Genomic DNA, 20,918 nt, shown 5'->3' on the forward strand with positions numbered 1-20,918 from the left:
TCTGTTTAATTCTTTAATTTTTTTGGCATAGCTTCTAGCATACATCTTTCCTTGTTTGTATTATGGAATGGATTCTGAGAAGGTGGACATTAACATTTATGGTCATGCGTGTGTCATGTAGCAATACTTTTTGCTCTCTCAATTTCTTCCTTCTGAAGCCATTCAAGAAACCAAGCTCTCATTCTTTTCACAAAAGGGGGCTTTTGTAACTGTCTGGTTAATTCTTTAAATTTTTTGGCATAGATTTTGACACAAATCTTTCCTTGTTTTTGTTATGGAATGGATTTGAGAAGGTGGTCACTAACATTTATGGTCATGCGTGCGTGATGTAGCAAGTCAAGGTAGCTCAGTCATGGGCAAGTGGATGACATCAGATAGTAGGATATGGAATAATCCAATCAGACTTAGGGTTTTTAGTTAGTTCAATAAATTTCCTTTCTCCCCAAAGTGGAATGTAAATGGCCTTATATCTATGAGCTAACCCTTCTTCTGAATGAATATAAAGACATGCCTAGAGGAAGCCATCTCACTCTAGGCATGGGGGGATGATTGTACCGAATGCTCTCTCTCTCTCTCTCTCTCTCTCTCTCTCTCTCTCTCTCTCTCTCTCTACATGGTACCCTCGATCTTGAGGGGCGTGTACGCAAGTACAAGGTGTCTTATTGTCATCACCATTTCTTGGATTCCAATAGTGGTATCAGAGCCCGGTTTACGCTCCTAGGAAAGCAAGCAAATCTATTGAGAGCTCCAAGGAATAAAGCGAAGTTTCTTTTCTTTAATTTTATTTTCTTTTTTCCTCTTGTGTGTTAATAAATTGTTTGTACATGGTGAAACATGTTTCCTTATATCTTTAGTGTTGTTTTCTTTTTCTCCTTTGATAAAGAAAGATCACACAATTCCCTAATTGATCTACATGAATAGACATTGCTTGTTCATTTAGCACATACCCGATCTCAAAAAATTGGGGCAGTCAAGGCACTTGAGGTATGGAGTGATAGAAGAAGCTTTGGGGTGACATTGAGAGATCTCACAAACTTGGACAATCAGCCCCAAAGTCAAGCCCCAAGCCCCACTAGATGACCCATTTCCCACACTCGAAAGAAACCCGTAGGAACTACGCCTTGCCAGGTTTGAAATTCAAAAGCATAGATAATAATACAAAAAAAAATCTGTTGATATGGGCATCCGCAACCGCATCACCAGGCAGTGCAATTAATTGCTTCAGGGGAGGAGCGAGCTATGAGGTGCTACAAAGCTGGGCTAAGCGAGCTCTTTTGCCCACTACACACAAGGCAAGGGGAGGAGGATATCATGAGAGACTTGCATGGCATCGGCGATGGGCCTATCGTTGAGAGTCTCTACAGACTTGGTCGTTCCACCGACTGTAGTAGCAGATCACAAGAGGATCACTTTGTGTTAGCAACTACTGTTCAATAGTTTTGCTTCCAACCACCAATCATAACTATTGCTTCCAAGCACCAATCACCTCCCACGCCATCCCCACCTCCACGTTGATGGCTGATGAGATTGCTCCAACCACACCCCACACTTTACTTATGCATAGCGTACCCACTAATTGTCTCATCTTGATCTCTCCAATCTCACATGCCCACGGTGACCAACCGTTGAACTCCTTTTCTCTCTCAGCCACTCTGTGGTAACCTCTCTTTCTTACCCTCTTTGCCAGTCATCCCAATACCTCTCTCCCGTTGTGCCCACTTGGCTCCTACACACATAACTTAGGGGCACTATAGAATGACAGAAGAAAAAAAGAACAAAAAAACAAACCCAAACCTGAGAGGTCCTTACACACACACACACACACACACACACACACACACACACACACACACACACACACACACACACACACACACACACACACACACACACACACACAGACACTCCTCTCGTGTGCTTGGCTATCCTCTATACACACCGAGGAGTTCCTATACACACACACACACACACACACACACACATCATTCACGTTGATTACACACAGACACACACACACATTTTTATCTTGAATGCTTCTTTGCCTTCTCTTCCGCATGCCTCCCCCCCACAAAGTGAATCGATGAAATTGAAGAAGAAACACAATGCATCGACGCTAATCAATGCAACTTGAAGAGGCCGCAAAACGTATCACACCTAATCGTTGCAAATTGAAGTAAATCAAGCTACAATGAAGCTTATTGAACACGAAGAAAATTCACCTTGCCTCGCATATGCATAAGGCACCGTGCCTACCATCACGCCCTTTTGAAGTGCTTCATCATGTCGAACGATGCAAGTCTCTTCTCCTTGACCCACTTCCTACCAACCAATAGATTGAGCTTGTACAACAAGATGGCCAAGAGCTCCAACACCACCTTACGGAACGTGACAAATGCAACTAAGACGAACACCTCAGTGTGAGGAGAAACTTGCCAAAATTCTCAAGGCCACTTTTGGCAACCAAGCAGATTGTAAAGAACAAAAAAGCAATCATCCTCCCTTCACTTTCTCCCACTATGATGGCCACAAAATTGGTAACGTTGTCCTTTCTTGGCTTATCCAATTTGATGATTACTTTGCTGACAAATCCTTCTCCAAGAAGGATAAAATCAAGTGTGCCATGAACCGCATGATCGGTAAGGTTTTGCTTTGGTAGAACATCACATATAACAACGCACAACACCCAACAATTGGCTGGAATTTCAAAACCAAATCAAACACAACTTTCTCCCACCCCAATTCCACTTGTAGGCTTGACATGCTTGGTCCGCTTTCTCTTGGATAGAAGGTGAGACAGTGAGCCAATACACTAATAGATTTTTGCAATGCCTACTACTCCTGCGCATGATGAAGGATGTTTTCAAAGATTTTCTCCAAATCAAGTATGAAGAAGGACTTCAACATGGTACTCAAACTAATCTCTATTCTTTGAAGCCAGCCACACTCTACGAGACAATTCGTTATGCACATGATGCTGAAAAAGAGATCAATTGGATGACACCTCCTTCCAAAAAAAATTTGCGCTTCAACAGTAATGCAGGTATATCCCCAATAATTATCAAACATCGCACACTTGCAATTTCACACTTTCACGTGCTTTGACTGCTGAATTTGGTAGCTGGCCTTTGAACTCTTCTGGATGGCATGTTTGATCTTTATTTTCTTTAACACCAACTTGGAGATAGTTCACTTGTCTAGAGTAGTTTTAGCTCAAGCCATAGTGATTGCCAAAATTAAATGAGTTGAATGTGTTTAGATAGCTATTCCAGGTTGGTACTTAGAGTTAGTTTAGTTCAAGCTAAAGACTTTAGATTAGACGTTAGTAATCTCAAAGGTAGAATTCAAACTGAAAAAATAAAAGACATTGGAAATGACAACTGGAATTGAAATTGTATTATTCGGATTATACAAGAGTGCAACTAGAATCAGTATTGAATAAATGTTCAACTTAATGAGAGTACAAAGTACATCAGCCAATGGTTCAAGATAAAAATATGGGCTCGAGGTTCAGGATTGGATCTATATCCTAGGCTCTCAAGTATCAGGTATTCTGTCAGGTATCCAAAATGAGCAGTGAATCCTATTCATAGTCCTTAGACTAGTGTCTGATTGACTATGTACTATGTTAGTTTCCATGGTAACTATCTCTAGGTTATTGCTTCTGAAAGCTTCCAATCCTGACATCTGCTAGAGGTTGTTCACGCCTTCTACAACACGGTAGGCTGAACACCCAAAGACACAAAAGTGCTATAGATTTGGAGTTTTACCAAAATAATGTTACTATTATAGGGTGTATTGGGGATCAATTTCATGTAGAATAAAATTTGAAGGTACCCAGATATAGTAATTTCGTCCTCCAAGTATGCATTGGATAGGCCTATCGTGAGTAGCATCGCACAGAAAGCTATAGCTAGGGTGTGGTTCTTCCTTTCAAATACCCCATATTTTGAGGCATGTAGGGTATAGTGTATTTCTATTGTATGTCCTCATCCATGAAAAATGTTTTAAGTACATTGGTGACATACTCCCCTCCATTGTCTGAGTAAAGAGCTTGCATAGGTATATCATGTTGGTGCACTACCAAGTTACAATACTCTTTGAAACATGAAAGGACTTGTGACTTTTTCTTCAATAAATAAATTGTAGTGTACTTGCTGAAATCATCACTAACTGTTAGAAAATACACAGAATCTATAGTATTAAGAAGGGTTGACTCCATGGGTCCACATAAATCTCTATGGACCAATTGATTCAACTGATAAGTTCATGTCTAAGATCGAGGGAAGGATTTGTGACTTGCTTTACCCAAGAGAAAGCCATCAAGTAGATCAATAGGTGACAGGTTTGGTGGTAGACTTGAGCATTTTTTAGTCTTGTCCATGTGATGGATTGTGAGATCATTGATATGCCCAAGCCTGTAATGCCACATGAGGGTAGATGTTGCTTTGGTTAAGTGTAGGAGATAATTGAATTCAAAGCTACCACAACATCATGGCCATATTGGGTGATGGGAATCAGATACAAGCAACTCTTTTGAGGGAGCTTGAGGATTTCAGATTGGCCATTAGGGAGTTTGAAGTGAATCACACAAGAGTCATGGAAAAACTCAATGGAATGTCCTGTAGATGTGGTTGCAATGACTAAAATGATGTTGTGGCTAAGGCCTTGTATGTGGTAGATGTCACAAATAATGAGACGAGTCCCACTGGGTAAGGTAACATGGAGATGGTCAAGCCCCACTACATTGAGGCTATGATTGTTTCCAAGGTAGACTTGAACCTAGCATGCCCTGGTGTCCAAATCCTTTTCTAGTGTGCAAACATGTGCAATGGGATGTATAAACAAGGTTTACCTCTCTAAGCTTCTTGTGAGCCCATGTCAACATCACAAGGCCTTCATGCTATTGAAACTCGGCAAAGCATGAGAGATAAAGACCTGCCAAGGAGAATATTGAAACCAAGATTCTAAAAGCTTCTGTGCTAGAAATGGCATTCAATGCAAAGAAAAACCCCAAGGACACCTCAAAAAAATGAAGTTTTGAAAAGGATGAACAGGAAAATCATGGAGTGAGCTTGAAGCATGCGACTTCATGTAGGCCTACCATTTGAGATTTGGGAGGAAGTAGTAAGTATGTATGTATACTTGATCAATCATTCACCCTCAATGACACTAGATGGAGGAGTTCTAAAAGAGACATGGACAAGTATACCAGTAGATGATCAATTTCTCAAGGTGTTTGGACGCGAGGCTTTTATGCACATAGACAAGAGCCTAAGGTCAAAGCTAGATGCAAAGTCCAAGAAGTATTTCTTCATTGGCTATGGAGAAGCTGACTTTGGGTATCACCTATGGAATCATGAAGATGGTGAAATATTTAGGATTAGGGATGTAATTTTCAATGAACAAAATATGTACAAACATTACTTGGTAAGAAAACAAACAAAAGGTACAGGTAATGAGTACATAGAGCTTGAAGACAAGGAAGACTCAAGTGCATGTGGTGACAACTTGCAACAATGTCAATCAGATGAGGAACCTCAACTTATGCCCCAAAGATCTACAAGAGCAGGTGGACATCTAGAAAGGTTTGTTCCTTCATTCAACCATGTCTTGGTCTTTGATTCTAGAAAACCAAAGTCATATGAAGAAGCAATGCAACACAAAACCAAAGAAGAATGGTTGAACGACATGCAAGTGGAGATGGACTCATTACATCGCAACCAGACATAGGAGTTGGTTGAGTTGCCTAAAGGTAAGCAGGCACTACAAAAAAAATGGGTGTACAAGCTCAAGGAAGAAGAAGGCGGGAAGCAAAGGTACAAGTCAAGACTTGTGGTAAAGGGGTTTTCTCAGAAGAAAGGTATTCAATCGTGTTTTGGTGCCCACCACTGAGGAGTGTTTCAAGTTACCTTTAGTCTTGATGTTGTACACATAAAGTTAAAGCCATGATTAAGATTAGTGATGCATTTGAATGATGTGATTAAACAGTTGAAGCTAAGCAAGTTAGAAGAGCTAGACATGCATTACATGAGGTTTTGTTCTCTCAAACAAGAGTTAGAGTTCCTTGATGACACAGTTTTGGATGCAAAAAGAGATATATTCTTGTTCATTAGCACTCTTCCAGCATGCTTGGGCATTGAGGTTGCATGCATAGACTTTTTGGGTATGAGAAACATAGTGGATTTATTGAATCAGGATAGATGGCCTTAGTATGTAAATCAGTCTAGTGCTTCTTCATGGGCTACATATGAGAACTTCTTTGTCATTGTCAATAATTGTAGCATTGATGTTGAGCTTAAGTAGTTGCATATGATGAGTTTTTGTCTCTCAATGGTACTGAGGAGTTATATGAAAGCAATATCAAGAAAGAGAAAACATTGGAGTGCATGTATGACAAAGACATCCATGCCATGGATGATTTGGTTTCCTATACAAATGCTTGTGAAGATGAGATCTTTCATACTTCTATGTATTTGGATCACATGCTTATCGGTTCTCCTGCTTGTGGTGTAGATGATACGCATGTTGAGATTATAGGTGACATTTTCTCTTCTCATTCAAATGAGTTGATATGGTATCCAGATGACTGTGAGCATGTGGAACCATTTGGGATGCTGAGATTGATGTTTGTGATGTCGATGATGCTATTGGTGGCACTGAGTTTCCTGCTAGTTATAATTTTCATTATGAGCAAGAGGTTGTTTTGAGTGATTTGGATTGTGATGGTAGTCTTGATTGGGGCTTTGATGATCCACAAGTTGAGATGGATGAGGAGATGAAAGTCATGGTGTGCCATGCATTATCAAGGGTAAAAAAGCTTAAGGAAGTCACACATGCATGTGTGGATGTTGAAGAGAATTGTAGCTTGGAAAGTTGGGACAGCCATGAAGACATGGATACAATGGATGTTTTGTGTTGGCTTAGTGTGAGGGATACATCTCATGGTGTTGAGAATGTTGATCCATGGTCTTTTGGTTTGTATGACATGAATGTTGATGGTTGGAGCTCACTAGCGATTGATGATTGTCCTTGTGACTTTGAAGGATTCCATTATGTGTGCACAGTGGATGCAAGGGATTTTACTTCTAAATTTGATCATGGTAAGGGTAAATGGTGCTAATGTCTTTGTACATGATGTATCTTTGTACATAAGATTGTGCGTAGTCTACTACTGAGCATGAATGCTCTAGCAGACTGGGGTTTGGCAAACTCTGTTGCGCGCATTTTGAGATCCCCGTTTTTTGTAAAAACTTTACATATGGACTTAATATAGACTTTCACTAGAGTGTTTGGAAATTTTCTTTTGGGTTTCTATAACTTCTTAGAAAGCACATGTACATACAAGGAAAGTCGCTAGTGTAATGCCATCTATCGGGTTACTGTAAGTGCCCATAAGTGAGTTTTTGAAGTGAGACTTGTATATAACTAAAACTCATGTAAAAACTTAAAAATTTTCAGCCACAGTTCATAAGTTTGTAGGTTTTATCTCTTTGTGCCTCCTTGACGCTTCTGGCTGCAATTTTTTACTTCACCTTGCTTCTCTACGTGTAGTCGTACCGGGACATATCTCTCTTCACGTGAATTTTGCACATGGCCGCCTGTAGAATCAATTTTGATCATCTTCAGATTTCTTTCCAATCATTTTTCAATATTTCTTCCAAGCTTTAAAGTGCCCCAATTGGAGTTTTTCTCTTCAGGTTACGAATAGTTCTCTGTAGCGTAACGGCTATATGACAGCGTAGTGGTTGGTAAATTCTGTGCATACAAATTGGGAGGGCATGTATCTATGAATTGTGGAGTTGATGTTGAAATTGTGGGCTGTTTATTTTCAATTGTGAAAGGGGAATCCCTTGTCTTCATATGCATTGGTCGGCATGTGTTGTAAATTCGTGATTTGACAAGGTTTTGCTCCTATGTGCTATGGTCCTTTGGGTGGGCGTGTGCTTGTAAATTCCCAAGGGAGCATAGGCCATTTGGTTGGGGTTTACTAAGAGTGTTTCTGGTATTCTTTTTGTGCTGAGGTCCAAGTTTTAATACTCTTGGGCTATAAAGCTATAGAGGCATCCCACTTTTTCTTTTGCAGGACAGTGTCAACGGTGTCCTTCAATTTTTTGGAGATTAAGACTATGGAGGACTTGATGAAGGCACTTAACGGCCTCTACAAGAAACCATTGGCATCCAATCAGGTATTTCTTATGAAGCAGTTATTCAATCTAAAAATGGCACAGTGGTTTGGTTGCAGAACATCTAAACAATTTCAATACCAATACAAGTCAACTACGTTTGATGAAGGTCAATTTTGATGACAAAGTGCGAGCTCTCCTTATACTACTGTCTTTACTAGATAGTTGGGATAGCCTTGTGATGGTTGTAAGTAACTCTATCTCTAACATAGACACTCTTAAGTTTGATGATTTTGTGGGTGTTCTCCTAAGAAATGAAATGCAAAGTAGAAGCACATGTGAATCATCAAGTGTTGCATTGTCAGCAACAAAAACAAGGGAAAGATCAAAGGGTTGTGATCGCTTAAGGTGGAGAAATTCACGCACAAAGTCAATTCTTGAGTGCTAGATCTATGACATGTAGGCCCATGTCAAGAAGGATTGCTGGTCCAAAAAGAAGATGGAGTCGGACTCTCAAGAAAACAAGCCAACGTTGGAGGCTAATGTGGTAGGTAAAGTATAGCAAGATGCTCCATTTCTTTCACTAAACAATGTGTCCAATTCTTGGATAGTACACTCTAGGGATTTATTTCATGCAACAACCCACAAGCAACATTTCCAAGATTACAGCAAAGGTAATTTTAGATACATATACTTGGGAGATCATGAAGCTTGTGAAATTATCAACAAAGGTACAGTTAAAATATGTAACAAATTTACTTGAAAAGAAAACAAACATAAGTTACTTGTGATGAGTACACAGATCTTGAGGAAAGTGAAGACTTAAGGAGTGAAAGTGGTGACAACTTGCAACAACATCAATCAGATGAGGAACCTCAACTTATGCCCTGAAGATCTATCAGATCAAGTAGACCTACAAAAATGTTCATTCTTTTGTTTAACTATCTCTTGGTCTCAGGTTTTGGAGAGCCACAGTCATACAAAGAATCAATGAAACACAAATCCAAAGAAGGATGATCAAAGAGCATGCAAGCAGATATGGACTCATTACATCACAATCAAACATGGGAGTTGGTTGAGTTGCCTAAAGATAATTGGAAACTACAAAATAAATGGGTGTACAAGCTCAAGGAAGAAGAAGGATGGAAGCAAAGATACAAGTCAAGGCTTGTGATGAATGGGTTTTCTCAGAAGAAAGGTGTTGACTTTAATGAAATATTTTCTCATGTTGTAAAAATGAATTCAATTAGGCTTCTCTTGAGCCTTGTGGCTTCTCATCACTTAAATCTTGAGCAAATGGATGCAAATACGACACTCTCTCATGGTGACCTAGAGGAGGAGATTTACAAGGCTCCAACCAAAGGGGCATGAAGAAAAGGGTAGGGAGAAAATGGTTTATAGGTTAACGAAAAACTTGTATGGTCTAAAACAAGCATCAAGTAGTGGTACTTACAATTTGATCGATGCTAGATGACAGATTTAAAAGAAGGAACTTAGATTACTGCGTGTACTTAAAGAATTTGGGAGTTGTGAGTTTTATCATCCTAATGTTTTATGTTGATGACATGCTAATTGCAAGTGCTAACATGTAGGATATCAAAGATCTAAAAGAAGAGTTGTCTAAATATTTCTCAATGAAAGACTTAGGTGCTGAAAAATGGATACTTGGTATGAAGATATTAAGGGACAGGGGGAAGAAGACACTAAAGCTATCTCAAGAGGATTACATCAAGAAGATACTAGCAAGGTTTAATTTCAATGCAAAATGCAAAACCGGTCTCTACATCTTTGGCTATTCACTTTAAACTAACCAAGGATATGTGTTCAAAGACACAAGAGGAGATAGCCTACATGTCTAAAGTTCCATATGCTGCAACGATAGGTTATCTAATGTATGTTGTGATCTAGACAAGGCCCAATATTGCACATGTAGTGGGAGTTGTGAGTAGATTCATGGATAATCAAGGTGAGGAGCATTGGCAAGGTGTAAAGTGGATACTAAGGTATCTAAACGGGACAACCAAAAATGATTTGTATTTTGGAGGCACTAACATTTTCTTGCAACAAGGGTACGTTGATGCAGATATGATAGGTGACAAAGAGACTCAAAGAAGCACTACTAGCTATGTCTTCATGATTGGAGTGTACATGACCAGGGATTTAATATTTAAGTAATCACCAAAAAAATTGTGTGATCACAAGGTCTTGTTGACATATTTACATATTGACAATTCACATGATCACAAACAAGCTGGTTCAAAGCGACCTAGAAACTCAGAAAAAGCCTGTCGAGCTTTTGCATTTTTCCTATGGGCCCATCGTGAAAACTCTAAAGCTCGGGTGGCCTACAGCTTAATACATAGAGGGCCTTGATCAGACCCGCTGGGTGTTTAGGCACACGCACACGCACACATGCGTGCACACACACACACACACACACACACACACACATACACACACACAGATTGATGACCAGATTCACAAGTACCTCAAGAGGAGAGAGGGGGTCGTGTGTGTGTGTGTGTGTGTGTGTGTGTGTGTGTGTGTGAGAGAGAGAGAGAGAGAGAGAGAGAGAGAGATCAACAACTGCCTTTGTTGCGGGAGCTACCTAGTGTCACCGCAATTATATTGATTGCTTACACATAGAAAACAAACATCATTTGATACGCTTACAACATCATTTGATTTGCGGGAGCTACCTAGTGTAATTATATTGATTGCTTACACATAGAAAACAGACATCATTTGATACACTTACAACCACAAATAGCTTGTAGATGAGTTAGCACACGTGCTCTAGCTCGTGAGGAAAGCTTGGCATTGTTGTGTAGATCTCTCCAAGCCAATTGTGATGGTGCAGTTGAATCTCCAATGAAATGAGTGAGTAAGAAGTAGCGTCAAGATGAAGCTCAAACACTCTCTCTCTTTCTCTCTCACACACGGTCAACGAGATCTTAAAATTATGATTATGATTATGTTCGCTTTACAAAATGACCTAGGTGCCTTATATACCAAGTCTACCATAGGTTAAACCAAAGATTTTAAGGGGTCAAATGGCTTTGTATTTACAATCTCAAAGTGCCATTGTACCCCGGCTTCTACAACTAGACTAACTACTCATTATAAATGATGTTGTTAACCATAATCTGAAACATTTCATAACTCTCAAAAATTAAGACTTTGGTATGGAAATTGAGTTATGTCATATTGTTGACCCATGGGTCAACACTCCCCCCGTCCGAATTCATCTTGTCCCTGACATGACCTCATTGTCAATGTCGATGCGGTCTTTGTTGTTGTTTTGCTTTCTTGTGCTTTATGTCCTTCACATCCAAACCCCGAGCTGCAACATCTGTTGCTATCATTATAGAGCTATTGCCAGATCTATAATGATAGAAAGAAGCCAATCTTGTTCAACTGGACTCTTATCATCATGGATAGATAAATCTATACATTCATCCATTCAAATCTGTCTAGTAACTTGATCACAAACTCTTTTTGTTTCCATAAATATGATCACTTTACTTCCATCCATCATTTGATTCAATAAATCTGCTAATTTTGAGTATTTCTCATTCTCAAAAACAACTTCTACAATCTATAGAATTGATTGATCGTCTTTCAAAGCTTATGAACCAATGACAACTTTGTAAGGATTTTGTAGAAATTGTATGGCTAAACCTTTAACTTGTTTAGGCCAAGTTATACTCCAATACTCAATATGTTTGTCAGGTTGAATTTGGGAGATAATCGTTTTTTATTTGAGATTTAAAACCCATGTTTGCTAGGGGCTTTTTATTCTTTGCCTTCTTTGTATCACTTGTACCGACATTTTGCTCCATTGCTTTCAATTTAATTCTGAAGACATAAGAACTAGATGTTCAATTTTAAAAATAATTTTCTTCTTTTCAATATATATTAGAAAAACAATCACTAAGAAAGAAATTAAATCTAAAAAATATAAGATTTTCAATGCACTCTAGTCAATTCCACATATCGACCACATGTGTTCTGAGAAAACATACACATTGCAATGCACTCTCTACATGGCATTATGCATACAACAATGATATGAAATTGTCAATGCAATTATAAATTAGTTGATAAGTTATACATCCTCTACAATTTGAAAACAGTAAGACACAACTATTTTCACATGCTACAAAGAATAATCAATGTTTACATTGAAACGATAGTAAATATTTGCAAAACACACACGAAAGCAATAATGTCAATGATTGGCCATCTCATGCACTAACAATCTTTCGTAATACTTAATGCACTTTCTATATAAACCAATGCATAAAAGAAGGCAATAAAATCTTCAATACAATTATACAATTGAGGAATATTTGTACCCAATCAAGGATTGTAGCCCCCTTGTGCATCGAATTCAATATATAAAAGCTAACTTCACCCAATTAAGGATTTTAAATTTCATTTTGTGCAGCGAAAATGGATATCAATTCAAATCTATGATGGTGAAAAATGAGATACTTCAAGGATCTTTATATACCCAGTACACTAGTACATGGAATCTAACCCTTGACTATCAACCTGTTATTAATATATGCTCATCTTCTTAAACCAACTTTGGCCCTTTTATGGACCAATGGCTTTGTCACAATGAGCACGACTCTCCAAAGTTTCAATTTTTTTTGGCTTCATACCTTTGTTTTCGGTGAAGGAATTAAATATTTTTAGAAGTGGTTACCGTATTAGGAATCACCCTCGGCCCAAAAAAGGACCTGTGACTCTCTAACCATAGGTCAATTCACATGGAGATAATTGTATCTATGCTCAAATACACTCCCCAAGGATTTTCCTAGTTTGAATGCCAAAGTAATAAGAGGTTTACTATATACAATTAGGCCGGTCGAGCTTTTTCATTTTCCCAATGGGTTTGCCAGGAAAATGAAAAAACCCAGCGGGACTACCAGCTCTATTGTTTTTTCCAGGTCACCATCAACATCACGTTAACAATAAACGTGTTCACGTATTTTTTTATGTGTAATTACTTGCGTTACTATTGATCACATCGGTTAAATCCTTGGGCATGAGAATTAGTTGAGCTTAAGAGCTGCCAAAATTGGTCTCACTTTCTATCACAAAAGCGGAATAGTAGATCTCACAGCGTCGAGCATAAAGATTTTGTGGCTTCGCATATTATTGAAGAAAACTGGATACAAGCAAGACAATTGTTTCTTGTATAGCCACAATCAAAGTGCCACATAATATTCCTTTTCGAAGGAATATTATGGTTGGATGGTGGTTGGAAAGTTTTCAAAAAACAACCAATCGGTTAGCCATTGGACTATAGTGAATGGATGGTGGCCAATGGTTGGAAGTCTTTGGCCGGTGGCCAAAATTGAATGGCAAAGAGTAGATTTTCAAGTGGACTTGACTACGGCTACGCAAGGGTGAATGGTCGGTTTCTAGGCGGACTTGTCTTCTCAAGGGCGGCTACATACGGTTTTCTCTCATAAGAGAGGGTAGACCTTTTGGCCTATAAAAGGAGGCTTGTTCTACATTCAAAATGCATTGTGAAGTTGGTGAAGCAAGGTGTGTGAGAGGTGGTGAGTGTGAAGCAATGTGGGAGATTCATTAAGGGTATAATCCCTTTGTAAGCTACTAGTAGTTTGAAGTGAAAATCCATTGAGTGGATGCTTTCCCATGGATGTAGTCCACATTGGGTGAACCACGTATATGGTGTGATCTCCCTCTCTCTCTCTCTCTCTCTCTCTCTCTCTCTCTCTCTCTCTCTCTCTCTCTCTCTAATATCTCTTGTATGTGAAAATTATCTCTCTCCATTAAGTAAATCACTCTAGTCTCTACTAAGCTACATCTATATTTCAATCACAAGCGGGGGATGGAGGACTTGTGTTGGGAAATAAAGTTTGATGCTTTCTATGGTAGTACTATAGAGGGAACTTGAGAGGGCTAGAATATACTTTATATTGCCTTGTGTGTGGCATGCATACCTAGCCTAAGAGCCAACCAAGCTAGTTTGAATTTGGCTTGCTACACCCATCAACCTACTAGACTCCATTCAAAATACTAGACCAATCTACAATCTAGGCTAGCATTCACTTTCTTGACCAAGGTCAAATTTTTGAACCATGCTAGAATAAGTTAGACTCGGCTCAACCTGCTAGACCACATTTGATGTGTTTAACCATGCTAAATGACTCTAGACTATGCTCAACCTAGGACAAGAGAGCTCTAGCCTACCTAAAAAATTCTTCCAGCTTGGCTAGCTATTCCACTATCTTGAATGATCAATGTGGAGTGAGGCTTTTGTTGAGGTCCCATTGAGATCCCAAAACTGAGAGAATCTATTTCAAGAAACTATGTTGTGCTCTCTTCAATGTAGTGTACACAAAAAACTTACTTCATGGCAGAGAGAAACATATTAGCATAATTGAAATGATATACAAGAAAAGATGTACTAGAAGTAGACATAGCAAGATAGACTCCAAACTGTGAATGAGCCTTGCTACTCACAATGTGTCAAATACTAACTAGCTGATAACACACACAACTCTCGACCAAGTGCTCAAAAGGTACAAGGGATGCTATGGGTTAAATCATTGCAAGGAGAATGCTATGTATGACTGGAGTCTAGACAAAGCATGCATTCCACATATGTGCAAGACTAACCATATATGAAATTGATCCATATTACCCACTCCAACAAGGAAATATCTTTGGAAGCTAGCTGCACATCTTGGATTGTAGTGGGAGTGATAGTTTGGCTACAATATGCACTCAATTGCCAGTCCCTTGTGTCCCACAAAGTGTTTGTGGTGTACTAGACCATTGACAACCCTGGTTTTTTAGTCAAGTATCCACACAAGTGTGATCCCCTGACCTACTATATATGTCTCGCGAGTGATTGTGATGTTATAGGCTAGCTATAGCATCTCTTTGCTTGGACCTTTTGGGCTAATTAGTGTTTTGAGACATATTTTTGGCTTAATTTTCTAGAAAAAGTATTGGGTAAGGTTTTTCAACTATCTTCCCAAAATAGGAAAAAATGATTAAAGACGTCATGCTCTAAGACACCCATGCACTTTAGTCTAGACGAATTGCTTCTACAATAATTGTTTATTGAACCACAATTTTGATACAAGTTGGGAAACAATATTTCAAAGAATTATAAGATATACCAAAGGGTTTTTTCTATCTCTAATTATGTGTATTTTTTGAATTGGCTTTCTTTGAGTATAAATATATAACTATCAAACACTTTAAGATCAGAATTAAATGAAATTATTTAATTTTCCCCACAAAAACATGGATGATCTATTGAGTATCATTACTAGAATATTACAAAAGAAGTTTAAATAAAGCTATTTCATAGATGTCCCAAAGATTTATCCTAATTAGCCAGAAACGCTTTTCGTTAAACTGGAAATATTTCTCACTAGAACTTGTTATCTAAATTTGGTTAATATCCTCTTGATTTCTCATATTATTGGGTACTTTAGGATAAGATGTCTTTGGAAGAGAGATAAGTTAGAGAGAGAGAGCAATAGACGTTTTAGAGACTTGCTCACTCTAACCTAATGTAGAGAAATTTAGGACCTTTACAGGATCTCGTATGATGTGAAAATGCTCTATAGCTTCTTCACCTTGGGGGGGATAGTTTCTTTAATTGACTAAATGGACATATAACAACACCTTGACTCTTCCTCTCCTTTGAAACAATTGAAGAAAACCTACATGATGCATCCCAAGAAAGTTAAATCAATAATACTTAAAATATTAACAAATTCAAGGAACAAAACTTAGTTTCTCATATCCTTTGGTTTCAACAAGTGGCATAATTTCCTCCAAAAAATCATTGAATTGTCCATTGCATGTAACTTTAGCTTCCTCACCAATCAAGGAGTTAAGCACAAGTTGTTGCGCCACCAACATTTTGAATTTTTCTCGGACCACCCTTTTCAATTTTTAGTACTGCATCTACCAGTTTCCGTACTCTTGAAATGACAGTCCTGGAGGTTCCTACTTTAACATTATGAAAATGTCTACCAACATGTATTGCCTCCATGGCAATGTTTGGACAAATGAATAACATCAGGTTGGTACAAGACCCCATCCAAAAGGAAGAAGCTCCTTCACAAACTTCAAACCAGTTGCCAATCTTCCAAATAGTAAAGCACCAAAAAAGTTGAACCAAGGAGAGTAGCCCTCACTTGCACTCATAGAAACAACACAACATTTTGTTAGCATTGGCTCTGTATGCAGGTGATGCATGGGCATCCTAGTTTTTATTGATGTCACAAAGGTACAACTTTTTTGTGCAAGTAACCTTATAATTGAAATATAAATTTCAAGAGACTTTGGTAGTCAATTACGCCATTATAAACAATTTTTTAACAGTTTAATATATTGGTACTGGTATTGGTACCAATATCAAATTTTTAGTGCCAATATTGGTACTGGTAGTATTGGTACTGCTATCCTGCTATCCTGGTAAATTGGCACGCTAGTTGTTATCCATTTCACATCGGTACACCTTTTTCTGTAAGTAACTTTATAATTGAAAGAAAAATTTCAAGAGACTTTGGTAGGCAATTACATCATTTAAATCAAACTTTCTACAGTCTGATACACCGGTATTGGTACTGGTACCTGTCTCAGATTTTCAGTGTTAGTACTGGTACTGGTGGTACTGATACTACTATCCTGCAATCCTGGTCAATTGGTATACTAGTACTGGCACTAGTCTCAGACTCTCAGTGCTAGTACTGATACTCGCAGTACTGGTATTGATACTGCTACACATCTATATTGTTATAATGTTATACTGGTTTATTGGCAAATTGATTTCAACACTGTTTATGTCGAGAATACCAAAAAGGTGTATAAACTAGTAGTCTTATATAGGAGATAGGTAATTCCATAAGTCTTGCAAAGAGCCAGTATTCTGGTACTAATACATGTCTTGTATACTGGTACTGGTATCGGTCAGTTCTAGTACTAGTACTATTAGTACCAGTACTATTAGTACTGGTATTGAAATTGCGATACCTCTAAATTGGTATACCAAGTGGCATACTTAGTATTGGTACTAGTCTAAAATTGTCAGTGCTAGTACTAACATTTGCGCACTGGTACTGATACTGCTTTATTACTTTTGTGGTAGACATGTTTAATGGTTTACCGGTTCCTTGAAATATTGTTATTTCATGAATATCTGAACAATGTTAAAACCAGGAGTTTTTCCCTTGGAGATAGGAAATAGGGAATTCTATAAGGGTCCTACTGAGAGCCAATATACTAGTATAGACATAGGTTTGGTATATTGGTACTGGTACAAGTACTAGTCTTCTGACTTTTAGTGTTAGTACTAGTACTAATCAAAAAACTTCTAGTGCTAGTATTGGTGTTGGTAGCACTGGGAATTATATTTCTATTTTTCTATACCGCTATACCGGTTATATCAGCCGGGCCGCTGGTTAACAAAACCAAAAGAATGCAAAAACCAGCAGTTTTATACTTGAAATATAAATCATTACGTGTTTAGTTTGTAGAAGAAGGAGTAGAAGAAGAAGACAAGGTACTCAATGTGTTTTTGTGTGTGCGCGCGCGTTTTATACTCACGCAAATGGGTGTGTGTGTGTGTGTGTGTGTGTGTGTGTGTGTGTGAATTCTTGCACTGAATGGCTATTTCCATGTGTGTGTGTACGTGTGCGCGTGTAGGTCCTCCATAGGAGCTTCCAATGGAGTCCCAATGGAGATCCTCCATGCCTTGAAAGGCATGGAAGAGCTCAAATCCATTGGGGCTCCAAATGGAGCTCCTCTATGCCTTGAAAGGCATGGTGAGAAGGCAGCGTGCGCACTGCCCTCTCACCATGCCTTTCAAGGCATGGAGGAGATCCATTGGGGCTCTATGGGAGCTCCCCCATGCCTTGAAAGGCACAGTGAGAAGGCAGCGCGCACGCTGCTTTCTCACCATGCCTTTCAAGGCATGGGTGAGCTTCAATGGAGCCCCAATGGAGCTCCATTGGAAGCTCCTATGGTGGAAATGCACACACACACACACACACACACTTGCATTCACACACACAACCACACAGTAACACATGACTCAAATACAATAATGCATACTCACACGCAAACACACTTACAATTATGCATTTGTATACTACAACCACAAGCACAAATAAACTTTTTGGTCTTACATGGTCAAGTACTTTGAGAGCATCGATGAGCTCGAATGTCGAGTTCTCGGCATCGCTCCTAGTTGGAGAGCCCTTGCGTTGGTGCACAATAATGCTTCTTATCCCTTGCGTTGATGTGAAATAATGCTTCTTATCTTGTCGTATGTAGTACAAGTCCATGACGGTGCATTGATTAAAGCTGATGAGGAGCATTAATTTTGTGTAGAAATTTGTCAAATATAGTTTATTGAAGCAATAAAGCCCCATGCCATCAGAACGCAATTAAGGTTAATTGCACATTTGATCACGGGAGCAAAGCATAATGAGGGATTCAATCTGCATCACTAATTGTCGTAGATTTTTGGGTTTGGCCAGCGTTGGGGTCGACGGATTGCGATGCAATTAGTGCTAACACAAGCTGCCGAAGCCGGCAAAATATATATTGTCTAAGAGATCATGTGTGCATATTAGATTACTATCCCATTCGATCAAGAGCTGATTATAGCATGGTAATTGGGTGAAATTTCAAAGGATTGCACATTTACTTACCCTCGGCAAGTGCAGATACAAGCCTTAGAAATTAAAATGAAAAACAGGCAGGTGAGCCTCTTGCCTTAGAGATTATATTTATTATTTGGGGCCTAGGGTTGAAGACTCTAATTAACTTTTGGAAACTTCAAAACAGCCTTCAAAAAATAACTCAAAAGATTAATGTTCGCATGCATGGAAAAGTCTGTCGAAAAAATTGGGTGAAGTGAGATCAGTTAGGCCTTCTGGGGCTCCACGCCTGTGTAATCTTTGGTAATTAGACACAACTCTAGATTGATGTGTGCAGGTTGTGATAAGATTAGCGCCTTGCAGAAATAGAAGGATGGTAGACCATAGTAATAATATTATTATTGTTGCAAGCCTGATGATGATATGATGAGCTGAGATTAGTCGATTACAAGACTTATCCAACACAGTGTTGTGTGTGGGACTCGCTATCAATTATGGGTACTGCCTGCCATTGCTCTGATAATTAGAGGACGCTCAAAGTGGAGGACTTGCAAGTCTGCACCAGGTGGACACGTGATCATGTGGCGTGGTCATGTAGGGAATCCAGCTTGCAAGAGCACCATGAAAAAGCAGCGTGCACGCTGCTCCCTCGGTGTGCTCCCGAGGAGGACACATTTGCAAAGCGGTTCAAATTTGGCCAGCTGTCAAAAGAGCAAGGGAAACATTACAGTGGAGTCATTACAGTACTCTTTGCAGCGGCGGCCAAAGGAAAAAGCAGCGCGCGCACTGCTCTGGACTGATTCCATGATCCGGGTGCGTCCTCCCAAGCTCAGCCTGCCTCTACAGGCGATGCCAACCCGATTGACTAGCCTGCCCCTACAGGCGATGCCAACCCGATTGACTTGCTTGCAGTCGAAGCCAACACCGCCATCATGGAAGCATTTCTTGTTTCACTAGAAGAGCATTACTTGGCAGTCGACAATGGTGATGCAACCCTTGTCGATGACCATGCTGTCCTCCTTGACGCCTCAGAAGATGAAGGCGTTGCTGCTGAAGACAACGACGTTGTGGCGAAAACCATGCGGAGGGCAGCCACCAAAGCACCCGAACCTACTGACGCAACCTCAGTTGCCGCCGTCACTACGGCAATCCATGCGGCCAATGCCGCTGCCATCCCTGCTGCAGTGGATGATGGTGATGATACCCCAACAGTTGCCACAGATGGCGGTGTCCACATTTGTGCCCGACACCTCGCAAACAATGCTGCTGAAATCAGCGCCGCAGTTCAATTCAACCAAACTGAGCCAACTGAAGCCCAGGCCTCCAATGGCGAGCCCTTGCATGCTCACCTGCATGGCTCCTACGCTGCCATCAGTATTGATGGCGCCAACGCCACTGACGACGCTGGTGCAGCCCTCACAGCAGCGAAAAATACCGCCAATATCCCTGCGGACATAAATAATGAAGCCAAAGCCGCTGCTGCAAACGATGCTGCCAAAGATGTTGCTGCAATTCCCGATATTGATGTTGCTTCCATACTTGCTCTCAAAAATGCTGCCCACCCTCAATTGCAGCAAACCTCCCTCAATTGCAGCTGTTACTCCCTTGACGATGGATGTAATGGTATCCGTCTCCACTCTGGTCACAACCTTTGTCGCTTTTGCGAAAGACGCCCACACAAAACCTGCTCAACACTGAAGACTCGCTTTGGCGGCGAGCCACCTCGCAAGCCTCCTGCATCGAGCTCTAAGCTAAGGCCAATCCTTTAGGCCACAAATCCATTTGTCAAGTTGGATTTACTTGACGCTTACATTATTGTAACCCTCCATGATTGTAACCCTCCCTCTTGAGCATCACTTCTACCCCTTACTTGGGGCAATTCTCTTTCACCCCACATTCCGATGAACATCGTGTGGCGTGTAACTACCATATGTACTCTATATAATTGTACCCTTGATCATCATTAATATAACGCTTCTTCCCTCTCTCCCTGCGTATCTTTGCCTTTAGCCTTCTTCTCCTTCTCTCTCTCTCTCTCTCTCTCTCTCTCTCTCTCTCCTTCTCTCCTTCTCTGTGAGATCTCCTCTTCTCTACAAAGGAGTCATGCACCCACAACTGTAGGCAG

At 39.8% G+C, this 20,918-nt stretch overlaps 1 pseudogene; it reads left to right on the top strand.

The window, feature by feature from the left end:
- Positions 1-19,579: 19,579 nt before the first annotated feature.
- On the top strand, positions 19,580-20,588 carry LOC147419094 (uncharacterized; annotated as a pseudogene).
- Positions 20,589-20,918: the final 330 nt, after the last annotated feature.

This window comes from Adiantum capillus-veneris, chromosome 29 (genome assembly GCF_014529385.1).
Source record: "Adiantum capillus-veneris isolate H3 chromosome 29, ASM1452938v2, whole genome shotgun sequence".
In the NCBI taxonomy this organism is placed as follows: Eukaryota; Viridiplantae; Streptophyta; class Polypodiopsida; order Polypodiales; family Pteridaceae; genus Adiantum; species Adiantum capillus-veneris.